Genomic DNA, 27,852 nt, shown 5'->3' on the forward strand with positions numbered 1-27,852 from the left:
GAAGCGGATTGCTGGGCTCGGGCGTTCAGACTTAAAAATGTTCAGTTTCCCAGTGCGATCTCAAGGTGGTCCTGCTCAGCTCCTGCAGGCACCCTGTGCTGTGTGTTGGGCTCGGGCATCGCCGCCTGCCGGGCTTGCTCAACTCATCCCCCCCTCAAGTTCCCGAGGGAGCTGCATGTGGTGGCAGGACCCCCACCTTCACTTTTGGGGGGCATGGGGATGCTCTTGCTTGGCCTGAACCCATCCCAGAGCATCTGGACTCCCCCCAGCACTGCCACTGCAGCGAGGCTCAGCCCAGCCCAGTTTTCCCAGTGCTTCCAGGCTCTGGTGTGGCACAGCATGAGACATGGTTCCCCTCTTGGCTCCCGCTGTTTCCAAGGTGAGGAGCACTTGCCGTGCTCCTGCTCGGGGTGGGAAGCATGCTTTGGACTTGGCACTGGATCCAGGCATCCCTGCCGAGACGTGCTCCTTGGGGGATCGCTCCCCGGGGCTCTGACAGCAGCCGTGCTGGCAACACCTGCCGCTGCCAGCCCTCCCGCTGCTGCTCCAGCCGCGGATTCCCCCCTGTGCTGCTGCTAACATAAATCCCCAAGTCCCTTCCATGTCAGACATGAAGTAGTTGCTTTGCAGTGAATTAGGTTGTTGGGGTTTTTTTTAAAAGAAAAGAGCTGGAAAGCGTCCTTTTGGTCCCAGAACTGCTGCCCAAAGGACAGGAGCGGGAAGGAGGTGGGAGAGAGGAGATATCAAAAGGAGATGAGGGATGCCCAGGTGACTGCCAACACAAACAGGAATGACAGGAGAGACCTCGGGAAAGGGCAAAGAGCCGGGGCGCAGGCACACAGCCTTGTGACCAAAGACCTTAAATCTGGCTCCCGAGTGCTGGGGAGAGGGGGTGTCTTCGCACCCCCTTGCCCAGGCTGCAGAAGGGGAAGGTTGCCCCAGCTGGCATCCCTGGCAGCAAGCACCCTTCCTCCTGTGCCGGCAGCCCTGCTGCTGCCAAGGCCGGAGGGGAATTTGCAGACGAGCCGTGCTGCATGAGGGGCGTTAGGGGTGCGATGCTGCTGGGGCTGCCAGCCCCCCAGCCGCGGTTCCCTGGCAGGAAAACTGGGGAGGAACCGGGAGTCCAATTCCCCAGGGACCTCTGTGAGGGCAGCATCGCTCCGGGTCAAGGATTAAATCCATTACAGAGGAGCGCCTGGGGGAAAGCCCTGGACGTGATGCACATGGAGGCTGATGCATTAAACCCGCTTCCTGCGGAGATCTTCTCCCGCTTGCAAGGCAAGAAGAGGGGTCGGGCACGAAACCACCACCCGGAGCTGCCTCCAGCACTAATGGCTTGCATTTGCTGGCAAACCGGGAGCAGCCTGGTTACCAGGCTGGTGCTTCAGACCCCAGCCCCTCCAAGCCACAGCTGAGTGCCGGAGGCAGCTGAGACCCTTCCCCTTGCCGTGCCGGTCGGGTCCCGTGGGTCCCGGTGGCTGCCGGGCAGAGCTGCAGCCCGGGGACGCGGCCGTGCCTTTGCTCCGCCGGAAGGTTACCAGAGCTGATGTGTTTTTCCCAACCGTTTCAGATCCAGCCATAAGCGTCGTGCAAGGAGAAAACCCGTTTAGTCAGAAGGTTCCCAACCAGCTCTAATTCTAAATGATACCTGGGTTCCCTGGAAGGTGGCGTCGCCTTGCTGCAGCCTCAGCGCCTGGCTGGACACGGCTGCCTGCACATGAGGTACAGGCAGGTGTAGGCAGGCATGCCTGTGCCACTTGCTCCCTAGGTGTTGCCTAACAAATGACAGGATGCGAAGAGCCTTCCAAAACTTGCCACATTAGTAGACCTTTTCCACAGTGGGTACTGGAGTTGAAGCAATCGGCCATTCCTGATTTGCTTTGAAAACCACGTGTCTTCACTCTTCTTGTATTTTTCCCTTCTCTCCCCTTCCATCTTGCATCCCCGCACATTTCCTTTTATTCCCCCCCACTTTCCTCCTCCTTTTCATGAGCTATTTTCAAATGCCAGGAAGGGCGAGATCTGAGGGAAGGAGGAGTAACCGAAAGAAAAAAAAAAAAAAAAGGGTGGTAAAATTATTTCACACATTTATGGGGGGAAAAAAAAAAAGATGTGGGTGTGGGGAAAGAGAACAGCTCCAATTCCCACATGACAAAAAGCAATTTCATTCATTTCCCGATGTAGTTTTATCAGGTAGAAAGGTTTGGTTACATTTACGCAGCCCTACAGCTCCCAGTGATGATCCTGGGGTTGTCGCTGGTCCCCGAGAGGAGGGAGTTGTCCCTCCTGCTTTGCTGCCCTGACCTGGCGTGGGTTTGGTGTCAGGGTTTTGGTACCCGGGGAGCTGGGACAGGAGGATGCTGAGAGAAAAGGAAAGATGAGCTGCTGAAAAACGTGGTTTTGGATGAAGCCAAACTTTCATCCAGCTTGGCCCTGGGAAGGGTAGGGGAGATGTTGCAAATATCACCAGCTTCACGGGAAGCGTTTCTTCACACAAGGACAGTATGTTGGATGGTTTCCCATGTTTAATAAATAGGATTAAACCCAGCAACAACAGCGCTCACTGAGAAGTAGGAGTTCAGGTTGTGATAAACTCTTTAGATGGCAAAATCTTCTTATACTCAATTGTTTTTTCATTTAGCTGGGAAAACTGGAAATAACTGTTTTGGTTTGATCCGAAACAATCTTTAAATGTGATTCATTTGGTTCACTGGCCGCGCTGACAAATCTCGTAGCCGCTGGAAAAGGGAAGAAAAAAAACCCCCAAATCTCAAAGGCAGCTTTCCTGCGCCGTGATGCTAAAGATAAGCTGGAGGAGTGATGCTCTGGCAGTCCCAGATTGATGTCCTGTCCCCTTCGTGCTGTTGCCTTTGGCCAGCGTTGGAGAAGTCCCCCAACGGGAGGAGATTGGGGACCCGGCAGCAGGTATTAGCTTGCCCATCTCCCCGGGAGCGAGCCCGGGTGCTTGCAGCAGGCTGGCATTTCACACCTTGGGGAGGGTGACATTTTCTTTGCCGCATTTCCACGTTCGAAAGCTGGCATTTCACCCCAAGAGGAAGCTGGTATTTATAAGGCAGGGCACTGGCATTTCATTCATTGTTACCATCCAGTGATTCAGACAAGGTCGCTTAGCCAGAAAGGTCAGCTGGGTCTCTGCTGTTTTTTGCTGCTTTTCTGTCTTTTTTTTTTTTCCCCCGAGGGAAAGAGGGAACAACAAGCCAAGCCACGTACCAGAACTGCTGATTGCCATTTTTCATGCCTTGAAAATGAAGGTCTGCTATGCTACATAAAAGCTAGGACTTTCCAAAGTCTGTCTGGCAAGAGTGTCTTTTGTAAGGTCCTTATTTTATTTTGCTTTGAGTTCCAAAGATGCAACCCAGAGCCCGGTGCCGGGACGGTGTGGGTGGCACCGGTGTTTGCCCCAGCGCTGTGCCGGTGCTCACCATTGCTCTAGTAATCCTGCGTCATCCTCTTTCTTAGCCTGAGGAGCTGAGCTGAAGCCCACGTGAACCTTAATGTCTTCCAAGGAGCCCAAAATGGCATCTTTTCTGGCCAAACACCAGATTTTGTTTGCAGAGTTGCCCTGGGGCAGGTGATTTCACGTTGCCCCTTCCAGGGTGGGCGAGGCATGAGGAGCGGGAAGGGAAAAAGCAAGTGCAGGTCCCCGCCGTGACTATGGGACTCTTGTTGGACTGGGGCAATACAGACACTGCCAGGGCCCGGGGAACATATATAAAATCAATAAGAAGCTGTTAAATTGTGCCCGAACCTCGCAAGGAACAGCGTGGGGAGTGCTGGCTGCAGAGATCTATCTGCTGCCACTCCGCGGGCTGTGGCACATTCATTAAGTATCTTTAAGATGGATACACCCCCCTGTTCACCTCCTGCGAAAGCCTGGGAATTTATTTCCTCCTGAACCGTGCCATCAATCACCGGTGACAGCACCGCCTCGGCACCGCGCGGCTCAGCCGCCGAACAGCCGGAGAGGCGCAGGGCCGGCCGCCCTGCCTCGTTGGGAGGGGGCTGCCTCGGCCCCCCGCGCCCTGGCCCATGTTCCGTGCTTGCCGGGCGGCTGCTGGGAGCTCCCAGGGCCCCGCGTAGTAAACACGAGAGCCCAAAATCTTCGCAGGAAAATTTTGCCGTGCCCGACTTGATGCTTGTAGCTTTTATCGGAGCAGCCAGACAGGAGCAGAACGAATCCAGCGACCCGGGGCAGTGTGGGAGACGGTACTCGACGACTGAGCTGCTTTGCTTTCCCTCCCCCCTCCGCCTGCCGTGTCAGTGATGCTTTGGACTGGAAAGATGTGACAGGTCCACTTAGCAGGAGAAAAGACCGGCTAGAGGGGGCTGAGTGACCCTCCTGCCCTGCGCCCAGCACCCTCTGCCCAGCCCTTCCCGGACCCCACGGCCACCCCTTTCCTTCCCCACGCTGACATTGCACCCTCCGGTGCTTTCAGCTGTCAGCCAAGGTGCGTGTTACTTCAATTTATGCAGAGACCTGGGTTTTACTTCTTCCTGTAATTTCTTCTCATGCTTTTAATTTTTTCCCCCATATCAGCTGGGAACCTACAGATTATCCCGTAAGAGCAGAATAAAGACTTGTCAACCTTTCTTACATGCTCCTTGAGATGAAAATAACTTCCTGAACCCCTTATAATGCTTTATTTTCTGCCGCTTCTGCTACTCTGAGTATAATTTGACTGACTAAAGGATCTTGAAGTTAAGGAGGAAAAAAAAAAAAGGATAAAATAATAATGATGATGATAAAACCTGCTCCCGAGAGAGCGATAAGGGCCTGGAGACTCACACCCTGGCACCGCCTGCCAGGGCAGGCGTGAGCCTGGCTTTTGTTCCCCAGCTCCGTAAGCTGGTGCTGGGAGTAGGGACAGCTGGTCTCTGCAAAAATGGGACGTTTTTCAAGAGAAGAAAGGTATTGTGTCCCCTGTGATATGGAAATGAGCAAGGAGGTGAGGGCAGGGAGAGAGGATTTCTGATGGTAATGAGGCTTTGCACTGGTTTTCTTGCCTTGCCTGTATCCCTCCCTTTCAAATGTAGGATGGGGTTTCAAGGGCTGTTGTATTCTTTCCCTTGGATTGTTTGTCATGTTTTTTTTCTAACCCTCCTATTGTGTTTTTTAAAGATAAAATGCAGGAGCTGCAATGAAGGGGAGTTTGGGGGAGGGCTGGGAGATGCTGCAGGGGTTATGGTTCCCGAGCTGGGGATGATGCCAGGATGCTACGAGCTCTCTCGCAGGCGGGTTAGGTGGCTTGGGAACGCTTTTCCTCTCCCACCCCACGAACCTCAGCGCTCCTGCTCTGCTGCTGCTGGAGACGGATGGGACCTGCTGAGCTGGAGCAAAGGCTGGTGGGGAAGGTCCGTGCCACAGCCGAGACTGCGGTGGCCGTGCCATCCCCGAGCACCAAGACAGACTATTCCTCTTGCTCCTGACTTAGCGGCTGCAGTAGTACTTGTGACTGTCTAACACTTGTGCCTTATTTTTAGTCTGAGCTTGTCTAGATTCAGCCTCCAGCCACTAACTCTGGTCCGACATTTATCTGCTGCCTTGAGGAATGCTCCGCTATTCCAAAACCCTTCTTCATGTAGGAAGCTGTGCCGCTTGATGGAAAGGGCTGGACACAAATTTCCAGGGCAAACAGTTTCTGATGGAAAACTGAGGTTTGGGCTGAGCTCGATTTGTCAGGTAAAATACGCACTCTCTGCTGAAGAGGTGAACATTCTCCTCTGAAAAGCCAGTGCTGCAAGCCCACGGACCTACCTCCTGGGGGAACGAGGTGGGGAGCGGATGATGCTGGTCTTGCTAGAGGAACGAGAGGGCATCGAATGAGCAGGAGCTGTTTCTCGGGCAGTTTCAGGGTTGCTCTTGCCTCTGTGTTGCAGACAGCCAGCAACGCAGCGAGGCACCTCAGCCGGGAGGGCAGCCCGGGATGAGCAGCGAGGGCTCGCCCGGTGCTCGACTGTCAGTGCTTTCCATCCGTTGTTGATCTGAGGAACTTTACTGAACCTCCCGGGGCAGCTCGTCTGCCCACACTGGGCATAGGAGCTGCCTGCCCCTCCTGCCCTGCCTGCCCTGCCTGCACTGCAGCGAAGGACCGCTGAAATCTGGCTGATTTCTGAAAGTGCTGATTCAAAACCCAGCCGGCGCTCTGCGGGGCTGCTGCGGGTCAGGAGGGTTCGCAGGTCAAATTTGCTATTCAGGCAGGAGCTGGAGGCAAAGATGCCTCATGGTGAGCTTCGCTGGTGTTTATTCCGGAGCTCCCTTTTTAGCCAAAGCCCTTGAGCCGCGCTGGTGGTTGCTCCCCCCCTGCCCAGCAGACATTGCTGCTCAGCTGCTTGATTTTATCCCTCCTAATTTCACAAGAAGTGACAGTAAATCTATCCCGTACGCACAGGACTGCGTGGGGTGTTTAAACAATCATTTGCATCCAGATGTGTTGATAGCTTTGGGGTATCTCCTGACAACGTGGGTTGGAGCTGGATATATTACGCCATAAAAAGTTAACGTTCGGAGTCTGACATTAAATCCGCAAGAGCAAGCAAGTGTTTGGCAATGAGCTCTGCTGCGTGGGGCAGCCCCATCACCCATGGGTGCCGGGAGGGTGTCCGAAGGGTGCCGGGGATGTCTCCCATCAGACCTCCTCGCAGATGTAGCCACACCAGCATTTATGGGCTCCCAAGCACAGCCAAGGGTACCTCTACAGCTTGTCTCCACGTCCAAAAAAGCCCATTAGCCTGGGAGGAAGAGGAGGGGGAGCGAGGAGACGTGGCAGAGGAAGATAAGGCCAGGGAGCGGAGGATTTGCAGGGAGTTAATGGGCGGTGAATTGGCATTACGCCCCGGCAGGTTCTCATTTCCCTGGCTCTGTGCTGGCTCATCCGCACCCCAGCGCAGGGAGGGAGCATCTCCCCGAGCATCCCCAACCTGCCACGGCTGGACCGCGTGGCGCGGGGCAGGGCAGGTGGGTGCCGCCAGTGTCAGGGGTGCACGGGGACGCAGCCGGAGCCCGGGGCTGCCCCAGCACATCGTGGCCACGAGCCTCCGGAGCACAGGGAGCCAGGGTTTGCAGCTCTGGCACGCGGCCCTGGGACCTCTGGCACGCGGCGAGTGGCAAAAGGGACAAAGCAGAGGAAAATGAGGTTACTTCACTGCTGTCCCGCTGGTGACGCTGAGGGAGATGCTCCATTTTAAATCAAACCCGGATCAAAGCGGAGATGGCTCCTCTGCTGCTTGGGGATATATAAGGCTGTGTCTGAGCTCATAACGTAAGGGCAGCTTTTACTACTTAAAGCCATCTCCTTGCTCTGCTTTGCTCATCTGTGCTTGCAGAACAACCCTGTATCTGCTCTGCTTCATATTACATCAGCTTGGAGGAGCTGAAGGGAGCTCGCCGTGGCTTCCCCTCTGGGCAGGAGCGATGTCCGTGCTCAGGCTGTGCCTGCTCTGAACTGGGGAAGGATGCTGACTCCATAGCAGGGTTATTTTTGAGGCTTTCTTGGGCATGAGGGCTGCAAGGCGGTGGTTTGTTACCCTGCTCCTAGGCACCAGGGCAAGGTGTTCCTGCCGGCAGCTCAGCCTGCACCCCTGGGGCAAGTCCCCGCCGGGGAGCCGGGGTGCAGCGGGGCTGGGGGCAGTGCGGTCCGGCCCCACGGGCACGCTGGCGTTGCAGCTTTCCTCTCCGCAGGGCAGGTAGAGGCCATCACCTCGGCCAAAGCAGAAATTTTCCGGTGCAGTTATTAATTCTTCAGCTCGGAGATAACAAACAGCTCTTCTCCTGGTGACTGGAGAGCACTCTTAGCAGCAGCACCGTGACCGCTTAAGTCCTTCACCGTGGCCCCTGTGTCCCCAGCACACCGCACCAGGGAGGGCTTGGCGCTCCAGGAATGTGACCGCAGTGCTGGCATAGGGTTGGGAGCAGCCGGGATGGTGGCGTGCTGGTTTTGGGAGCTGCCGGCAAGGGGCGAACCCTGGGGCTGTGGCTGTAGGTGCTTTGGCCCCAAACAGCTCTGGTCGCCCTCCTCCACGTCCCCCCCTCGCAGAGCCAAGAGGTGCCTGGGAGAGGTCCCCAGCAGCAAGGGGACGTCGCAGGGTGGTCACCTGCGGGCCAGGCCCTGCTCGGTCCGGGGGGCTTCAGTGAGACCTTTTCCCTGCTCATATTCCCTTGCACGGGCCTGGATGGATGAAACGGACTTTGCAGCCCCAAATCCCTTAATCTCCCGTATATTTAACAGTATTAGCCAGATTACAGAAGTCATATACACAGTAATTGCACTCGGCGGAGGACACGCTCAGAATTTCATACTGGAAGGACACGTATTATTCATTTTCTCCTGTCTCCCACCCATCTGTACGGAAGTACATGGAAGTCATGATAAGGATACGTTAAAACACGCAAAGAAATGTCATAGCTGAAATACAACATGCTTTCCTGGCAATTAACCTGGGCGGCCTTGCAGGAGCTGCTCCGGGTGAAATCTGCTGAACGTGGGGTCTAGCAGCGAGGCAGATTTTCAATTTTAATTTATTTATTTTTTCTAAAGAAGCAAGGCAATGCTGGGCACCAGATCCTGAGCAGAGACCGAGCTGCGGGATGTCCCTTGGCTACGTGGACCTCTGGGTCCTTCTAACTCTTAGAAGCCACCGTGGCCCCCTGCGTGGACGTTGGCACTGCCCGGGGACCTTCTGTGGCCCTGAGCGAACACAACCTGTTGCTGGCTGTGTCTGATGTAAAGCATCCCCCCTCCACTGAGGAGGAGGTGACATGAGGAGCCAGTCCCTCATCTTTATGGCTGGGTGTTTGCACGCCCTGTGCCCGGCGCTGCTCCTGTTTGCGGAGCCGATAACCGATGGTGGAGAAGACTTTATTGTCTGAGGAATACTTAATGCAAATGAGCACAATGGCTTAATAGGGAGCACCTGGAGAAATCTCCAAAGAAAGCGCCGTAAATTCCCCTTCCCTTGGATTTATGGGGAGATTTTTCACAGATATTTATGGTTTCCCAGGCGCATTGTTGTGACTCCTTAGCATAGATTTGCATGGCAGGCTCCAGGAGCAGATGAGGCACTGGGAGAGGGGAGCGGTGACAGGGCAGCCCTGTGTTCATACCGGCACAGGAGCGGCGAATGCTCCTTAATCCCTTGGCAAATTCCCACCGTGTGCCACGGCTTGCGATCCCGCCAGCGCCCGGCGAGGCTGGTGAGCGGGGCCGGGTGAATTTAGGTGGCCCTGATGAATTTAGATGTCCCTGATACAACGAAGGCAGAGGTAACGTCCATCCCGCTCGCCATGCCACGGCCCTGTCCGAGCGCGCAGGCAGGGAAGGTTCATTTTTTTCCTTTTAGGCTTCGGCACCGTTAGCTGCTTTGTGTGTCACCCCCTTAAAAATGCCCGCTGCTGTCAACAGCCAGCCCACTGAACGGCGTCTCTCTCTCCTCTTTTCCAGGTTCCTTGCCTAACCAGCAGGTCCTTGCAAGATTTGGGCTCTGGTAAGTGCAATAGCGTTTGCTCCTCATGGAGAGCGTGCTGGTGGCTAAGCATGGCGTGGTGCTGGAGGAGCAGTGGGGCTGGGCACCGGTGCTGCTCCTCAGGCGGGTGTGAGAGCCCAAAGGTGCCTCCGCCAAGGAGCCAGCTCCCGAACAGGGGCCCGGGTGTTAGCACAATTATTTCCCCATCACAGGAAAATTGGCTGAGATAGATACATTTATTGCTGCCTCTCCGTAATCCGTGAAGGGAAACTGTGTGGGCATCTTTGATCCTTCCTGGGTAAACTTTGATGGATGGGAACCAAAAACTTCAACTGAGTAATTGGCGTGATGATTGCAGTAAAAGCTGGGATGGCTTGGCCGCTGCCACTGCTGCACCGCAGGGCTCTGGGGTGGGACTCGGGGGACCTCTGGAAAGATGAGAAGGTAAAGCAATGGGTGGGAGCGGAGCAAAACCTCCCTAGGGACCCTGCAGAGGAGCCAGGCTTAGAGGAGCATTTAGGACTTGGGAGAAATGTGAAAGTCAGAGGTAGCAGTCCTGGCTGCAAGCTAGCATCGTCACCTGTAACCTTTCCAGCGATGGGCTCCTCTCAGGCCACCTGCTCTGCCACCAGCCACCCTGCTTCCTTTCTCCCAGGGAGAAATACTCCCCGGAACCCAGTGGGGAGAAGCATAAAATTTCCCCTTTCTCAGGCACAAGTCCTTGCGTCACTCTGTGTTTGACGTTTTCACGCTTCCAAAGTCCCCGCGGGTTTTCTAACCATACACTTTACCCAGCAGAAAGGGTCCTGCTTCTGTGCTGGGATAAATTAGCAGGACTGTCTTGCAAGCAGCGGGGCTGCCGCGTATTGCGTCATCTTCGCCTTTGGCCTCTTGACATGTTTTCTTTAAAAAATTATGTATTTATCAAAAAAGCAGCTTCTCTGTTTGACGTTACCTGTTGGGTTGATAATTGAGTCCCACCGAAGGTGTTGACACCAGCCACGTGCCCAAGGCTTTGTTGCTGTTGTACCAGCTCGCGTGGCCCTGTTAAACTTGAGAGTTTTTTCTTTTCTTTAGCAAAAAATGGTTCACTAGTTGGAGCCTAAAAATGTCCAAGGGGCAGGATTTGTAGCGGTGTCAGGGTTTTGGGTGCTGCCGGCGTGACCTTGCTCCGGGATGGGACACCACTGCCCAGGGCGCATCTGACCACAGCGTGGGGCAGACAAATATTTGCAATGACGATTGCTTCTTGCCATCGCCGGCCACGCGTGGTATTCCCCGGTCCAGCCCAGCCCCGTGGTTTCCCAGCTGTGGTGTTTGACAGCTCCCCGGGCTGTTGTCCGGGCAGGAGTATTGGGATGCAAGCTGCTGTGCTGGCTGTAAATCCTGGTGCCCTCTCCTTGCGCATCCATCTCACCGGAGGGCATCTGGCACGGCATCGGCTCACCCCAAAAACTACTCCTCACCCCAAAACTGTGCAGACTCCCAATCCATTGATGCTTTGCTCATGATGTTGGCAGACTCAGTTGGGTGCAGCTCAGGTCCCTTCCCTGGTGCCGCTCGCTCCCGAGAGTCCTTCCTGCCCGGCCGGGACGGGTGGGCTGCCGTGTGGCATCCTCTCTGGTTGTGTCTGCTCTGGCAGCCCTCGCTGCCTCGGCTATCACGTCTGCCGTGCACATGCAACTGCTCGGGCCAGCGATTCCCATGGAGGACACACGCAGGCTGAAACCGGCGGCTCGTGCCTAACGCCGGGTGACACTCCGAATGGGATGTCTGCTAGCAAAAGGCATCGCCAGCCAGGAGAGCCCGGAGATGGACCCTGACCCAGAGCTTGTGCCAGCGCAGGATGCGATGTCACGGTGGAAATGAAGAGAAGAGCTGTCTCAGCCGCTGCCAAAACGCTTGCAGGCTGCTCTGCACCAGCACGTCGGGCTGCCTCAGCCCTTGGGAGAGCTGCTCCATGTCGCGCAAGCAGCATCGCTGCATTGGGAGCTGCTCCAGCACGTGGAGAAACTCCAGTCAAGGGATAGATGAACCGACCAGCTGATTTTTCCATGTCAGGGCCATGTTACATCAGGAAGCGAACGTACAGCTCTGCCTTCCCAGGCAATTTCCCCAGGAGCAGCTCTGGCCAGCAGCGAGGAGCAAGTGTCTCTGGACCCGCCAGTCCCCAGAAAAGAGGATAAGGTGGAAAACGGCCTGGAGGTGGGGGGGGCAGCGGTGGTAGAATTGCCTCGTCTGAAGCACGGTAATCAGCTCACGGCTTCTTCTCCCGATCCTCTTATACCCCTCCTGTTGCATATCTCTCCTCAGCCGCGGCCATGTGTGTTAGCATAGATAAAAGCTCTCTTCCCACGCGGGGCTGTTCTCCCCCAGCATGCTTAATCACGAGCCAATGTGGCAAACAGCCTTCCTGGGAGATGCCCCGGGCTCAGCTCCTCACTTTCCCTCCCTGCCTCCTGCCTTTTGCCTCTGCTCCCACTTTCCCCCACACCCCGGGGCTCCCCGCACGCCCCTGCAGCCCGCGCGTTCGTCACGTGCCTCTGATAAATGAGCTTCATCTGCACCCAAAATTAATCACATTGTCATGCCGGCAGAGGATGAGGCAGCTGCGCCGAAATGCCTGAATCTCTGGCTAATTTATCACAGGGGCTGGACGCAGAGTCGCTCTGCAGCTCCTGCCGCATGGGGACACACTCCGGAGAGGCGGCCGGTGCTGGGGAGCTGGTAGGGCTGAGAGCGGACGCCTCGGGAGGAGGTCTCTTCCCGGAGCTCAGCTGTTGATTTGCAACCAAGAGTACCTGGCAGGAGGTTCCATGCATCCAGGAGGGCTGATGCTGCTCCTCTGAGCCACCTCGGACCTGGGAGCTGTTGTCCTCCTGCGCTGGAGGATGCTCAGGAACCCGGAGCAGGAGACTAATGAGGAAAATGGACGTGAAAAAATTATTCCAGGACTTCCAAAACCATTGTTGTTTGTGGACGGTAGAAGCAGGAGGTGCCCAGCCAGGCTGACATGTCCTGTTCCCTTAATTACTACAGCGCTATTCATCAGAAGCAAAGCTTCCATCGGCCGCATGCCTGCAGCACGCGTGCAGCCTGCGATGGGCTGGTGTCAATGCAGAGGACCAGCTCCAGGGACGGGGACGCTCAGCTGCGCCAGCTCCCGGTACAAGACATTTGGGATGGGAGCCGGTTGTGGTGTTTGCTCCTGATATTGCATAGCGGATGCACATTTTTCTGGGATCCAGATCATCCTGCTTGCTCGTTGCCAGCTGCTCCTCTCCATTTCGGTATGAGTTTGGCTGGGCAGACCCTCTTTGCCGAGGTCTGCCCCTAGGACAGACGCGGGTTCCTCCGATACATTCATTCTCGCTTGTCTTGTGGCAATTAATTACTGATTCCAGACCAGACTCAGCTCTGGAGTGCTCGTTAACTAATTGGACGCCTTCCAGCCAAGTCCCAGCAGTCCTTCCACGACGGGAAAGTCGCACGTTCCTTGTCTGCTCCCTGATTGCTTTTGTCCCCCCCCGTAGCCGACGGGAGCACCTCGGAAGAGGTCTGCTGGGGCTGCCCTGCCGGAGCTGGCAGGGGGCTGCTGACAACACGGCGGATGCTTGCTTTGGGATGCAAAACAACAGACAGCCTAGCAAAGCACCATGCAGATGCCCCGTACGGTGACTGATGGCGTGCTTCAGCGGGCTCCGAGCTGGTGGAAGAGGATGGAAACCTGCTCTGCCCACTGGTCTCTGAGGGTTTCGCGACGACTATCTTTGCAGACGTTGTCAAATGTGGGTTTTTGCCTTGTGGCCCAGCAGAAATGCAGGGAAACTGTTGTACTTTGTGATCTGAGGCTCTGCGTTGCCCACGTTTTGCTGTCGCGGGGAGAACCGGTCCCATGTTTTTAGAGAAAAGAGGCTTTTATCAATAAAAATTGAGCTGCTGGTGCTCCCAGCAGCTCGCCCAGACAAAACAGTTAATTGCTTTTGTTAAAACTTTAAATCTTAACTCATAAGGACATGGGCTCCCTTACCGCTGCAGTAAGCTGGCTTTCAGACAAACACAGCGTTTCGGGGATGGGGTGTTCTGGGTCTCCTTCCTACACGTGCCTGTGACGGCCCCGTGGGGTCTCTGGCCAACAGGCACCAGCAGTCATGGGCAGCTGAGCAAGAGGGGACGGAAAGCTCAGTCTGAGCATCTCTGAACCTCATCCTCGGACCTTGCAGCCTGCCGGGCCAACCGCGGGGTTTTCCTCCCTCCTCCTCCGCTTTACAGCGTTTTTTGGGGCTGTGCTTGTGACTCTGATTCCAAGCTCTAGGGAGAGGCAGATGTGCTCATGGCTGTGAGCGGGAGACATGTCTGACCTGATGTTCATCCTTATTTTGACTCCCCCGGGGGCCTGTGGGGTATGATGCAGCCTTCGGTCAAAGCAGAGGAAGAATTACTGCTCTCTCGGCTCAGCTGCATGCTCCGTGAGCCGCTGCTGCGGGGAAAAGTGCTCCCCCGGGTGCCACCACTAACCCCGGTGCCATCGGTGATGGGTCCCGGTGATCGGTGTTGCTCAGCCTTGCCGAGGTTGCCTGCTTCACCAGGCTGTCTTATTCTATTCATATTCGCTTTTTTTTTTTTTAAGGCAGGGCTACAGCCAAGGTTTTTTAGGCACCCCTTTGGCTTGTGGCCCCCGGTTGAGCGGAGATGCCGGGGAGGAGCGGGGGAGCAGCTGAGACGTTACGTGGGGAGTCGGAGGCGCGTGGTGACGCCTGTGCGAGAAATGATTCAACAGCCTGGGAAATAACAGCTCGGGTTGCCAAAGCGCGTGTTGAGAGGGTGGCAGGCAGCGTTCCTCGGGAGTCTGACAGCAGAGAACAGCGATGTTGGGCGATTCCGAGAGATGCTTTTGGCTCGGGTTGTCTGAGGTGGAAGAGTGAGGATCAGTCCCAGGTCTTGCCGAAGTGGCTGGACCGCTGCTGGTGCCGGGACAGGGCAGGACCCGCTGCCGGAGCCCGGCCAAGGCAGCCGCTGGTGGCTCCGCTCGGCGTTTGCTGTCCCCTTGGCTGGGAGGGAGCCGAGATGCTGCTTGGGGCACGGCAGAGCGAGGCATCCCTGGGAGCACACAGGATGCTCTGGAGATGTTGAGCCACCTCGGGAAGTGCTCATGTGCCCGAAGAAAAGGCTGTTCCAGTCTCCGGCCACTGCCAGAGCTTGGGGAAAGCCAGCTGTAGGACTTTGCCACGCTCTGCAGCGATTGCTGTGGGGGTGCCCAGGCCTTTTAGGACTCAGAGCTCAGTTTCTGAAGGACCCGCTCCCTAGAAATTGAAATGAAATGTCTCTGCAGATCCCCATGTACCAGCAGCCGGGGAAACACTCAAGGACTTGCCGTGGCAGGGCTGACCCTGGGGAATTTGCCACCCCTCTTTTCCAAGGTGCAAAGTATTTCGTTGGGTCTAGTCCAGCCCCGCGGTCGTAAATCGGGGTGGCGGCGGAGGCTGCAGACAGGCAGGGAGCGCCAGGGAAGCGCTGCCCGGCAGAGCCCTGGGCCGCTGGCTGTGCCCTGCCCCATGGCTCGAAGGAGCAGGGGCCGCCGCTGCGTCCCTGTCGGAACCGGAAGACGGTGCTGAGCCATTCCCCGCCGGGCTTTGCAAAACAGCTGCAAGGCAGATCCATGGCGTCTCCTGTCCCTCCGTCTCTTGTAGGATGCGTGTGGGTGCTTTGGATTTTAGTGGCATCTTGCATTTTCCTCTGGCCAGGCACAAATAACAGTATTTCTCCCCGGCACCCAGCGATGCAAACCCCTTGCACCCACATTTTGGAGAGGGCGGTGCTGTGAAGCACCCACCCGGCCTCCTCTGAGCTCTGCCTTTGGGGGTTCGGCATGGTTTGTGTTTCCTCGAGCCTCCACGCTTTCGGGCAGAGCTAGAAACGCCAGCCTCCCGGGGGGGCCGGTCCTGGCACGCTCTGAAGCCAGCTCAAGGGAGCTGGAATAACCTGATATGACTCTGAGGAGCCTGATTTCTAGTCCCTGTAATTAAACACCCAGCTGTTGAGATCTTTTGTGTGTATTCAAATTGAAACTTGGCAGGCTTATGGGTAGCAGGGAGCTGGATTCGGTGACCAGGAAGATCTATTGCACTCTTAAAGCAAACTGCATTATAGCCTGGCCGGGATGGGCAGGGATCTGAGCGTGCCAGAGATGCTTTTATGGGCCGAGCCGATGAGATCGGGTGGGAAACTTTGCCGTGTTATTGCTGATACCCGGCCCATGGGCAGGGGTGAGTGGGGGCTTCCGTAGAGATGGGGTCTCCGGAAGGCAAAAGGAGTCCCCAGAGGCCCCTAAGACACATAGGGGCCATACGTTAGGCTGTGGAGGGAGAAGAGGGCTCAGCTGCTGGAGATCTTCCAGGCAGTGCCCGAGCTGAGCCTGAGCAACCACTGCCTCATCCCGGCGGAGCTGGCAGGAGAAGGTGGCTGCTCCTCTGAACCAAACCCCTAAACCCGAGATTTGTCCATCGCTAGCGATAATCCACCGAGAAGTAAATGTCACTTACAAAATTTATGGGAGGGATACTTTGCTAGTCTCCTTTTTAAGGTTATACTAAAAATTAAACCACATTTCCCCCCCAAGGGGGAACGGCAGGCTGTCACCATAAAAGTGTCCTCGTGTGTTGCGGAGCGGCACGCGTGTGCGCGCACACAGCGTTTGCCGGGATCGAAAGGCAGGGCAGCACAAAGGCACTGCTCCTGTGGCTGTTTAGCTGAGGAAAATCGTTATTTTTATACGTGTATTTTTATATCGTAATTTCCTGGCCGCATAAAAAAAAAAAATCAGAGCATTACACAAGCTCAGAACTGAGTCCCCAGTATAAAAACTCGGTGCGTGACTTATTTATGCAACTGAAGCATAAACTCATCAGGGACGCGGGCAGGCGTGCTTGGCACGGCCTCTCGCTCCCGCTCAGGTAGAGCAAGAGAGCATCCCATCCCGGGAGGACCCGCGATTCCCGAGCCACGTGGCATAGGCGCCGTCGGCTCGGAGGCAATGTTCATTTGAGGTTAAGCGAGGAATCAGCGTGGCTTTGACCAACATTTTCTCTTCCCACCCCGAGCAGTGGGCAGCGGCTCGGGGTCCGGCTCTCCCCAGCCACTCGCGTGGCACGTGGCCGGACAGGGCTCCGGCGGCTTGGGGATGTTCATCAGCTCTGGCAGCGGAGCTAATACGATTAAGGGCTTTTCTCGCCCTCCACTCAGTGCTCATTAACATTTCCCTTCAAAGGCATTTATGAGCATCGCTTCGTCTTGCCGCAGCTTTGGCTCACGCTGAGAGGAGCCCCGAAGGCTGTGGGTGCTGCCTGGCCGGCGACGGGGCAGCAGAGGGAGGGAAGGAGAGAGGGAGGGAGGGGATGCGGCTGGGAGAGCCGCTCTGCAATGCCACCAACCCCAACGCTTCCAGCAAGGAGTCCTATTTATACCGGGGACTGGGAGCTCGGGGAAGGCAGATGTCCTGGTTGAGGGAGGGTGAGGCTGCCTATCTGGTAGCCTGCGAACGGAGACCTACAAACAGCTTCTCCGTGGTGTCACAACCCCATCCTCTGCGCAGGCAGGGAGAGAACCCAATTTTGGAAACCTCCTTCCCAGCTCTCTCGATCCAGGACCAGGAGAGGTATTTTTATTTGGTCTTACAAGTAGGTCTTGAGACATCTCTAAGTGGGTGCTTCAGAGCCTGCACGCAAATAAAACCCTCCCGTGCGCCACGCAAAACCCATCGCAGCAGCAAGCCTGAGGCTTTGCTGTCTCTGCCCTGTGCTCTCCTTTTGCTCCGTGTCCCTGTCCCAGCTCTCCCAGGACACCTGCCATGGGGACTGACCCGTGCCCAGCGAAGTTTGTTTGCAGAAGATGCTTCTAGACTTACCGTGATGGCTTCCAGTTGGATGGGGTTGGTGGGACCTTTTCATTCCTGGGGAAAACCGAGGAACGGAAAAGTTGAAATAATTTTTTCAGTACGGCATTTCAAGAGAAACATGCGACTCCTGCAAAATGGGATGTCTGGGTCGTGTCGTGGTCCCTCGTGCGCTCGTGGGGCACGTGGAGTCCATCTCCAGCCCAGGGAGGTGAGGGCATGTGGAAAAATGTGGAGTAGGGATGTGGGATGTTTAGTTGAATTGGAGCCAGACTTTGTTGTCTTTTTAGTCACCTGAAATGTCTTAGTCTGTGTTGAACCAAAGTAGAAAAGCGCGTTTGATTATTTTTTCTGAATATTTTAATTCCTCCACCAAGAAAAACTGAATTTCCCATGGAAATTGCAGTTCCTATTTGGAAACAGGTTGTTAATGTGCTGATCAGCACTACACAAGGCTGCTTTTCCAGGGGCTAATACCTGAAGATTGACTGATTTCAATATCTAGCAAGATGCATCCTCTGATTCAGCCTTTCCCCTGCATCTTTGGGGCTTTTATGCTTTTCTTTCCTCCCACGTGGATCCTCTGGAGCCTCGCAAGACCCGGGCTCCTGCTGCAGCCTGGCTCAGCTGAGCCGAGGAAGGCCTCTCCTCTCTATCCGCCTGCCTATTTTCATGAAACCTCCAGGAATTTAATATCTTTGAGATTTCCAGCTGTCACTCACACGCTGTTGAATTTGACTGCTGAGTCGGAAAGTAATTAGGGGAGACAGACAACACGTGCAGCACGTGATTGCACAGACCTTGTTTTCTTAAGGAAATCGTGCCCCCCCCCCCAAAAAAAAACCCTTAAAAATTCCTCTTTTGAAAATCTTTGGGTGCCACCGTGGGCAGGATGGGTGCTCTCATCCCCGCAGCCCATGGGAACACGGCGCTGAGTGCTTGGTGTGATGACTTTGGTCCTTCTGCTGTGACATTGGGTCTGCATTAAAGACATGGCACGAGCACCTCCAGTGGTGCTGTACAATTTCAGGGCGGACCCATCACCACAAAGCCATCCTTTATAAATAAAGGAGATTTTAATTAAAAGCACTAATTGTTAACAGTCTATTATGCTGCACATTAAGGCGAGATGTTAGCAAAATAGCAGAACATCCATTAAAATACCTGTTAAAATACCGAACGGTGCTGCCATTGAAGGGATTCTGTGATTGCTGAAGGCGTTGCCTTCAGCCCTAGGTCCAGGACGCGTTGGTGGGACGAGAAGTCTTGGTTAAAGCAGCCAACGGTGGCTTTGGAGGTGACGCCCGATTGCTTTGCGTGCCCCATCTTGCCATTGGCGTGGGGGGACCCCAACATCGCGGGGCAAAGGATAGGCAGGCACGGGTGCCACGGGAGCTACCGACCCTGGTACTACGTCAGGAAGGAGCGTAAAAAGCACTGCCTCGTGCTGCAGGCAGCGGCAGGCAGGAGGAGGAGGAGGAAGGCTGCTGATGGAGGCTGCGGGTCCTGGCCGGCTCGCTGCCCTCTGGGCTCTGGCTCTGGGATGCTCGGAGAGACCCGGACCCGCACAGCTGCCTGCCCACGCCTGCTTTTATTCCCCTTCCCCGCTCCTTTCTCTCCCCGCTGGCAGGCGGCCCGGAGCCAGGCTGCTTTTTATGCTTTTTTCTTTTTGTCTTTTTCAACGAGAATAAATCTTTTATCTGTTGACTGTGAGACCGCAATGGAAACAAAAGTCCTACAAATCTTGCGGGTTTTTTATAGCCACCTCCATCTCCCAGGTTGCCTGTTTGCAGCTTGGTCTGTGCCCGGACTTGGCACCGCTGGTTAGGACGGAGCTTAACCCCGGCTGCTCCGTGCTGGAGGCAGGGACGAAGGGATGGAGACGTGGCGGGGGGGCCCTGCCGCCCCCGTGGCACGACGCCGTCTCCGCTCGCCTTGCGGAGAGCGTGATAGGAAAGGAGAAGCGTGCGGATGGGAGGAGGGAGACGTACAGCAAGGAAAAACAGCTCGTTTTGCTTAATTATGACTGACTGTGACAGCCCGCATCTTTAGTTTGAAAAGTATCTGTGAGGTGCGGGTTGCTTCTCTCAAACAGGATAATTATGTTAATTAAAATGCTTTCTTTATAGCAGTTCTGATTAATAAAAACAGTTCCAGTGCTCTCTTTAAACACTCTAACCTTCTGTTGTGCAGGAAAACTGGCTTTTCTCAGCAATTTATGACTTTTAAAACAGATTACAGCGGGACAGCCTGCTGCTTTCACGCAGTAACGCTTCCTACCCGGGGGAGAGAAAGGCAGCCCACCACCGCAGCGCCCTGCTCCCGGGGAACAGACGGAGGAGAGCGCTCGGGCAGCAGCGCCGGAGCAGGCAGCAACATGTGCCCGTGTGGGAGCCGCGGATGGGAGGCGTCGGGGAGCTCTGCGAGAGTGCCAGGGAATAAAAATACCACTTATTTCTCTAATTGCTGTTTATTTCCTCTGCAAAGTATTGGGATAATTAACAAGCTCCCAATTAAGAAAAAAAAAAAAAAAAAAAGAATGTGTGTAGGGGAAAAACAGGTACGGGTGCCAAGAGAACTGGGTTTGTGCCAGAAGATGGTGAGGGGCAGGGGTGGTGGTCCCTCTTGCTGCCCACTCATGGGACGGAGCTTTTCGGGGACTCCAGGACACTGGAGGGCACGGTGGTTCCCCAGCTCCTCGCCGGAGACCTTTACCGAGATAGTGGTTGTGCTTCTAGAGGTTTTAAAGGTTGGGAGCTCTTGTGATCATTGGCGTTTGGCTGATTGATGTTTCATCTCTTGGCTGGTTTGTTGGCTCCTGAAGGGGTTTATTTCTTGCGTGTGGATGTTCAAACCCCCTGAACGTAGTCTGATGTGGGTTTGGAGAGTGGCTGAGCATCTACCACCCTCCCGTGAAGCAGCGGCAAGCCAGGAAGGCTCGGTACCTCTGCGGGTAGCTCTGAAAATACTATAAACAGGCAGCCCGGCGCATGACTTGGTGCTCACAAGGAGGGTAGGATTGCCACACGCTTGTCCCCAAATGCCAGTCCTCAGCCAGCTGAATATTCCCACCATGGCAAGGAAGTTTCGTGTCCTCCCCTCCCTCCCTTTCCCTTCCTCCACATCTTTCCCCCGGCTTGCTGGTACAGTCCTGCAGGCAAATGCCAGCAGGGCTCAGGGGAGTTTGGGTCTGTTCTGCCTTGCTCTTGTAGAAGAAGAGGAAAGCGAGTGCTTGTCTCTGGTTCTGTGAAATACCGCATGTGAAAAGCCGCCCTTGCCCGAAGAGATGACGGCATCAGTTTGCCATCCGGCTGTGACCCCTGACGTAGAGCGGGGTGGCTGGGTGACTTCACTGGGTTCGCTCGACCCGGGTGAACTGCTGGCAGGCGTGGGGAGAAGGGCTGCACAGCCACCACCCCGTCACACATGCACTGGGAAGCAACCATGCGATAGGATTTTTATGCCCTCCATCCCTCCTGTCCTTCCCCGCCCCTCTCCTCCTCTCTTCCCATGTTTGAAGCCTTTTGGGAAAGATTGCGGGGGGAGAAGGGGAAACCCTGGGTACAAACCCCTACAGGCTTTAGGGGAGGGAGGCGAGGGGCCGTGGCGGCGAGGGGCAAGGCAGCTCTGCCCTCCGGCATGTTTGCACCCCGCAGAGCTAGGCGAACGGGGCAGTCGTACAGGGAAGCCATCCGGAGCTTCCCCGCAGGTTATCCCCCCAACCCGGGGGGGCCACAGCAGCCCCAGCACAGCTCCAGCCCTCTCCCTGCCCCGCAGGCTCAGCTGGGGCTGGCCTCACTCCGCTCCTCTCCTCGCTGCCCCGTTTACCTCTGCTATATTTACATGTCTATTTTATGATTTCAATTTTTAATGCTTCTGCTCTTTGAAGATGCTTAATGCTTTGGAGTGGAACATTTTCTTCTGAGTCCTGAGTGCCAATTGAGGACAGACCAATAAATCAACTAATAACTGGAACCTCATTTTCTGCTCCCGTGGCTGCAAGTTAACCCTCCTTGTGCCGCCTAGGCTCTCCCGGTGCTTCCCCGTCTCTCCGGGCAGGACTTGGCTTCCTTCACCGAGCTGGGCTGTGTCACTGTGCCTGCGGTTGCCTGTACCGGGAGGGCTTCGAGGGCGCCCTGCGCTCTGGGTGCAAGCACAGCAAACATTTGCATGCTGTCTGCGCCGGCTCCGAACATCCCTTGGCTTGGGCAGAGTCAGGATTTTGGGGTTCCCACGCTGGGTTGTATCTTAAATGAAGGTTTCCAGCTCCCACTTGCCTTCACCACCGGACCTAATGCCCCATTGCTGGCTGGTCAGCAGAGCTGGAGATTCGCAAGGCTGCCTGCGGAGAAGGGAGGGACATGGTGGATGGGTCTGGCAGGTCACCCAGTGAGACCCAGGCTGTCCCCAAGCCCTCGGCAGCGCCTCAGGCTGGAACTGCTGAAGTGCCAGCTCTGTGGCTTTGCGATGCTGCAAAATCCAGGACCTCTAACTGCGCTCTGCAGGAAAGACATCCGGAGAAAGCCTCTTCCCTGCTGCTCGCGCAGGTGCTCCGGAGCCTGGCAACTTGTGGTAGAGCCGGAGGAATCCCTCAGGAAAGCATCCCGTCTCCGTTTCACTGGCAGCTGGAGCAGATGAACCTCCGGCACAGGAGAACGTGCTCCATGCTACATGTCTAACAGAAAGTGGCAGATCTTAGGTAAATCTTCTTTCCAGCTATTCACCCCAGCCCATAAGGGCTGAGGACTTTGCATGCTGCTGCCTTCATTTGTCCAACTCTATTTACTCTTCTCGTTCATATCAATACCATCTAATCCTTAAAAGAACCACCTGCTTTTACTCGCTCCCGTAGCAGCGAGTTCTGCAGGCTGCTCGCAGGGCGTCCGTGCTCCCCCTCCGCTTCACCTGCACACACAGACCTGCGCGTTTGAAGATTCAGGTGCTATCCCTGCTCTCAAGATACCTTCCCCAAGACAGGCTGCCGGGCTCACCTTGCTGTAGTACTTTATTGCCTGTTGAATTATGAAAGTGCTGCTTGCATCACCTGGCAGACAGCCACGGAGCTGCCTCTCTGCTGCTCTTTAACTTCTGACTTGAAGGTGTTGGGTGCATTAGCCTCCGCTCCTCTTCATCTGGAGCCAGGCCGTGTCTGTGGGCTGCACTAACGCGGCCTGGCCGGGGCCCTGGGGACGCCCTGGCCGTGCAGAAAGCAGCCAGCCGCGGTCTCCGCTCCCTGCAGGCTGCCGTGGTACCGTGCTGCTGCACGGCCGGGCAGGGGTGCAGGCAGGGCAGCAGGGCAGACCCCTGGGCCGGCAGGACACGTGGGCTGAGCGCAGCCACGTCCTGTGGTGAGCCCTGCCAGGCAGGGGGGCTCAGCACCCCCATGCCCCGGTCCCTCACCGGTGGCGGCAGCGGCACCCCCGGCTCTCTGCGCCCCAGCACTGGCCCGCAGCCTTTGGCACGGCTGCCCGGGTGGGGAGAGCGGGGCTTCGCGAGGCTCCGCGGCCGCCTAATGAAGTGCTGAAGCTTCATTAAATGGTCCCTGAGACAGGTACGTCTCCCCTGGTACGCTTCCACCGCCGCAGAAATACAGGGCCGCATAGTAATAACATGAGGCCGTGGCTATGCTACTCCCCCACCTTTTTTTTTTTTAACCAGGCTTCTTGTCAATGCTGTGGTTTTGCTCCCAGGGGCTGGAGCCCTACCAACACATCTGCACGGGTTCCTGCAGGGGCTGGGGCTCGGCTGCAGGTGCCTGGTGGCAGTAGGGGACCCAGCTCAGCGAGGGTTTGATTCCCAATTTTGCTGTCAGAAGTGATTTGTCCCCAGGGAACCCTCCCGGTGTTTGGCTCGGAGCAGCCTGGCCACCGGCCAGCTCGTTTTTGGCAACCCAGGACTGCCCAGGGCTGGTTGGCAGAGCCGCTCCGGTGCGTGGCCGATGGCTCAGGCTGCCCATCGCCGTCTCCATCGGTCCCAGGGAGAGGATGGGGAACAGAACAGGGCCCCTCTCCTTCCAGCCTCGCGCTCTATTGCGCTCCAATGGCCCACGTTGTGTTTATCCATAATTATAACGGGGTGACACGGCTACAGTTTCCAAACCCATACACAAATGCTTAATAACCCAGGGTAATGCTTTCCCGCTCGTGAAGTGGCGCAGGCAGGAACCGCTCCGCCTCGGCCCCTTCCCCTGGTCCTGCGCAAGCCGAGCGTGGGGAAGCGTCTCGAGGCCGCAGCCTGGGAACACGATGCTGGAGGGACATCACCTCCTTCCCCTGCATCCTCGCCCGGGCAGGTCTGTGCACCCGCGCTCTGGAAATGGAGGCAGAGGGTATCAGGGATAGAATTTTCCATTGGAAAATGCCTTTTTTTTTTTTTTTTTGTCAGGCTGCATTATCAGAATCGGCGTGTAGACACGAAGCAAACATTCAGGTGGGAGAGTATCGAAGCAAATCATTCTGACTTCCGTCTGTTGACAGGGTCCAGGAAATTCAAATGTATCACTTTGATTTGACATGTTTTGACTTTTATGTTTTAATTTAATATCCAGGTTATATTTAACATTTTATTATGGTTCGTGTTTGAGAAATGAAATACTTTTTCCCTTACTGCAGCAAAACGCCTGAATGTTTCCCAGCGAAATGCGAGGGCTTGGATTTTTCCTGAGTCCTGTTCTGCGGATGATTTTGATTCATTGAGTTCAGTGCAAAACGAAACTTTTAATTTAGGAATCTCGCACAGGCCGGATATTGCAGTTTTTGACAGATGTGCGGATTTTCTGTTACGCGCGCCCTGCAAAAGGGCACCTGAGCCCTGGAGCAGGTACGGGGGGGTTGGGGGAGCAGCGCGTCCTGGTCTGGTGTTTAGAGGTGCTGCTGAGATAACGTAGAGGAAGCTTTACGGCTTTGACCCGATTGTACCCCCAGCGAACCCCCACTTGTGCAAAAGCAAAGCGGAGCCGCGGGCAGAGCTCAGGGCAGCTGAAATGCTGCTGCTGCCGCCGGTGCCTGTTGAGCACGTGCGCGTGTGTTTGTGCATGCATATAGGGATAAAGCTGCTTTCTGGGCAGCTTTTTTAAAAAACAGATGACAGCTTGTTTGCTGCTAGGATTGCAGGGCTGCCTGGCAGAAGCTCCATCCCAGAACTTTATTTGGAAGATGCTGCCAGCAAATAGCCAAATGCATTTGTATGGTACCAGTCGACAGCATGTTCCAGCCTCCACCTCTGTCGGGGGGGTGTGAAATCATCTCACTAATATATGTGTTTCAACACCAATTATCCAAGCCTCATTTGCTCTAGACTCACAAGACCATGTCCCATGACATCTATTAATTGCATTAAAAATCTCTCATTATCCTAAATCTCCAGGATGCAGAGCTGGAGTTGCTCAGCCCGGGTTTTTGGGAGGGCACGCGTGTGTGACAGCGCGGGGCGGAGGACACATCGTGTCTACGGCAGGCAGGGCACGTGCAGCCACCGCTGTCTGCGCGGCCTGAGCCCCTTTCAGGTTGGCAGCGATCGTGTGCTTCTCCCAAGCCTCTGCCCCCCATTTTTTCATAGTTGGGTTGTACTTTTTTACGTGGCTGATCCATCAGCCAGGATGTGACGGTTCGGCTTGGGGTGGCTCGGCGGTGCCGTTCCCTGTGGCCCCTCACGGCGTTAGGCGACGCGATGTGAGCGATGAAACGTTGCCAAGCACGAGCCACTTGCCTCCTCCTTGCCAAATACTTATTGTTCCTGCTTTGAACTTCTGCAAAGCGAGGTTTGCCAAGGCTCCAACATGAATCATTAATTAATTCCTGGAGGGTTTTTTGGGGTTGGGTTTTTTTTTTTTTGTGTGTGTTGTTTTGCTTTGATAATTGAAAACAGGGAGAGGGAGGCACTGTAGGTGTGGGAGAGCAGAGGTGTGTTCGGGGCCGTTTCACCATCCCCGGTCAGGAGGGTGCTGCGGGTGCCCCGCTTGCTCCGGCTCCTTGGCCCAGGCTGTAATTGCTGCCCAGACCCCTGCCCTCAGCCTCTGCCCTCATCCTGCCTGCTGGGCTCCGTGGGAGAAAACGTACCCGCCTCTGGCTGTGAGCATCCCTCTCCCCTCATCGTCCTCCTCCTGCATGGTGGGGTTTCCTCCGGTGTCTGCGGTGCTGGGGGTGCCCTTTGCCGAGACCCTTGCTCGACACAGGAGCCCCGAGGTTGAGTGACGGGGAATTGCTTTGCTTCCTTTGGAAACATCGCTGTCCGAGGGGCTCTCCGGCGGTGCTGGTAGAGGCAGAAAGCTCAGCAGGGCACCAAGAAGCAGCTTGGAAAGGAAAAGACAAGTAAAAAGGACTGAAAAGTCTCATTAAAAGAGAAAAATACAATTACTGGGGCAGCCTCGGGACTGTGGGGAGCGAAGGCGGGCAATATGATCTTGCCTGGAGGCTGAAAACCCAATGGTTCCTCGTACGCCACGTGCTCCAGTCCCCAACCACCCCGACAGCTCCCTGCCGGACTCGCTCCAGTATTTCAGTGCCTTGTCGGAGCGGGGAGCCCCAGACGGGCCAGTCATATGGTGCTGAAGAGAGGCAATGGCCTCAGCCGCGGCCATGGACAGCAAGCCTTGTCCCCACGCCCCAGAGCCCAGGGACGGGGCAAACGGGATGCATTTGTAGTGACGCCCGGGTCCCCGAGTCTCCGGGAGCTCTTGCTGTTTCCACTCTCTTGCTGGTTTAATAACTTGTTCCTTATTGACATTTTTATTCCGAACACAGGGAAAATGCCAGCGCGGTAATTGCAGTACATGTAAAGCAAGGCACCGTGCCATATCCTCCAGATCATCTCCTTCCCCCTTTCCCCAGCTCGTAAGGCTCGGGTGGAAACAAGCGGTGGCTTGGCTGGAGGGTGGGATACAGGGACCCACGCGTGCCGTGGGGCTGCCGCCGATGGATGGGTGGGACGTGGGCACCGGCCGCTCCTCCACGGTGACTCGCAGGGCAGCGGCAGGGCTGGGAATAACACCAGGTCTAATTGCTCCGCTAACAGCTAGACCAGCTGCCTCCAGGAACACTTACATCTGCAGATATCTTGTGGTTTCTAATACCATCAGAAATCCCTCTTGCTCTCATGTTTACCAGCATGCAATCGCAACCCCTTGATGTCTGCATAACAGCCTTCCATCTCCCGGTTCCCCACAAAGAGTGACAGAGCTATAACAATCTGGAAAGAGGCAAACAAGAAGCAAAAACCCACTGTGATCCATGGAAAAATCTGTGTCCTGCAGGATGTAAATCAAAAATAGAAATGCTTTTCCTTCCCTCCACCCCAAAAGTATTCAATAAACGGATAACGTAAGAAATGTATAATTTTGCAAAGCCACAGTAGCCACCTTTTTTCATGCAATAAGCCAGAAAATGTTTACTGCATGAGCAGAGCAGAAGCTGTAATGTTGTAAAATGATAGTGCTGGGGAGCCATCTGCTTATTGACTGAAGTCTGGAGCACGGGCTTTCTGCTACAGTGTCTTACACAGACGGGTGTGCGTGCACGTGTGCCAGGGATATACACTGAGCGCAGACTGACTACGCGATTCCTTATTGGCCCAGGGGCCGTTTGTTCACGTCTGGACACACGAGAGCGTGCGCTGCGGCACGCATGCAAGCTCGCAGGTAAGGCTGTCCCGTGCACCGGGGAAAGGCAACGATGTGCTTCGGCAGCGTGTCCGTGCCCCGCGTGCACTGGCAGCCTCCCCGTCTCAGCTTGGCTCTTTTTTTTTTTCATCCTGACGCATTTCTCCTCCCGCCTTCATCAACCAAGAGCCAAGCCGCTGAGCCCCACCAGCGTTCGCTGTCGCCTTCTGCGATTGTTAACACGAAAACACGGTGGTTTTCCTAAATTGCACTGTCACTCATGGCAACCGAGGGACCCCATCCGCACGTTGCGCTGGGGCCGGCGCCGAGCTGCGGGCTCTGGGCGAGCTGCTTTCCCCGGCGTTTTTGTACGGGCGGGCTGCACTTCACCTGTTTAGCTCGGCGACACCTCGGGGTGTTGTTGGGTTACGTCGGGACGGGCTGCGGGGTGGCGGCTGGGGAGGGCAGGCACAGGGGGTGCAGCGGGAGGGTCTTCTCCCCTCACCCCCTGCGACTCACAGCTCTGGTTTTCAAAGAGGGACGATAGAAAAGCGAACGTGAAGCAAACAAGCAGACCGATAAGCATAGGGGCTCTCAGGACGCCTTTGCACTAGCATACGATGAGAGGGGGATTTCACTGGCACAGCACCGGCGAGGGGCGCATCGGAGGGCTCAGCGCAGACCTTTCATGGATTTGCATCTCATGAGAGCCACGTGCATCCCGGGCTCCTCCGGCTAAAGCCTCTGAGCCACGCCAGCACATGGTCGCCTGTAGTTAAGTGGAGGATTATGCATGTATGAATGGTTGGCATTGAACTCCTAAACTCTCGAAATCAAATTCTGCCCTGCAGAACGGCGGCACCGCTCCTGCTGAGGTCAGGGGGAT

The 27,852-nt window shown here is 55.7% G+C and overlaps 1 protein-coding gene across 2 annotated transcripts in view; it reads left to right on the plus strand.

Moving 5' to 3' along the window:
- LINGO1 (leucine rich repeat and Ig domain containing 1) overlaps nt 1-27,852 on the plus strand; it is a 160,259-nt gene that overhangs the window by 39,795 nt on the left and 92,612 nt on the right. For both annotated transcript variants that reach the window (XM_054837044.1, XM_054837045.1), the window contains one exon: nt 9,459-9,501. The gene's annotated coding sequence lies outside the window, so the exon portion shown is untranslated. The remainder of the gene's footprint in view (nt 1-9,458; nt 9,502-27,852) is intronic.

The sequence above is a fragment of the Grus americana genome, chromosome 10, assembly GCF_028858705.1.
Source record: "Grus americana isolate bGruAme1 chromosome 10, bGruAme1.mat, whole genome shotgun sequence".
NCBI lineage: Eukaryota > Metazoa > Chordata > Aves > Gruiformes > Gruidae > Grus > Grus americana.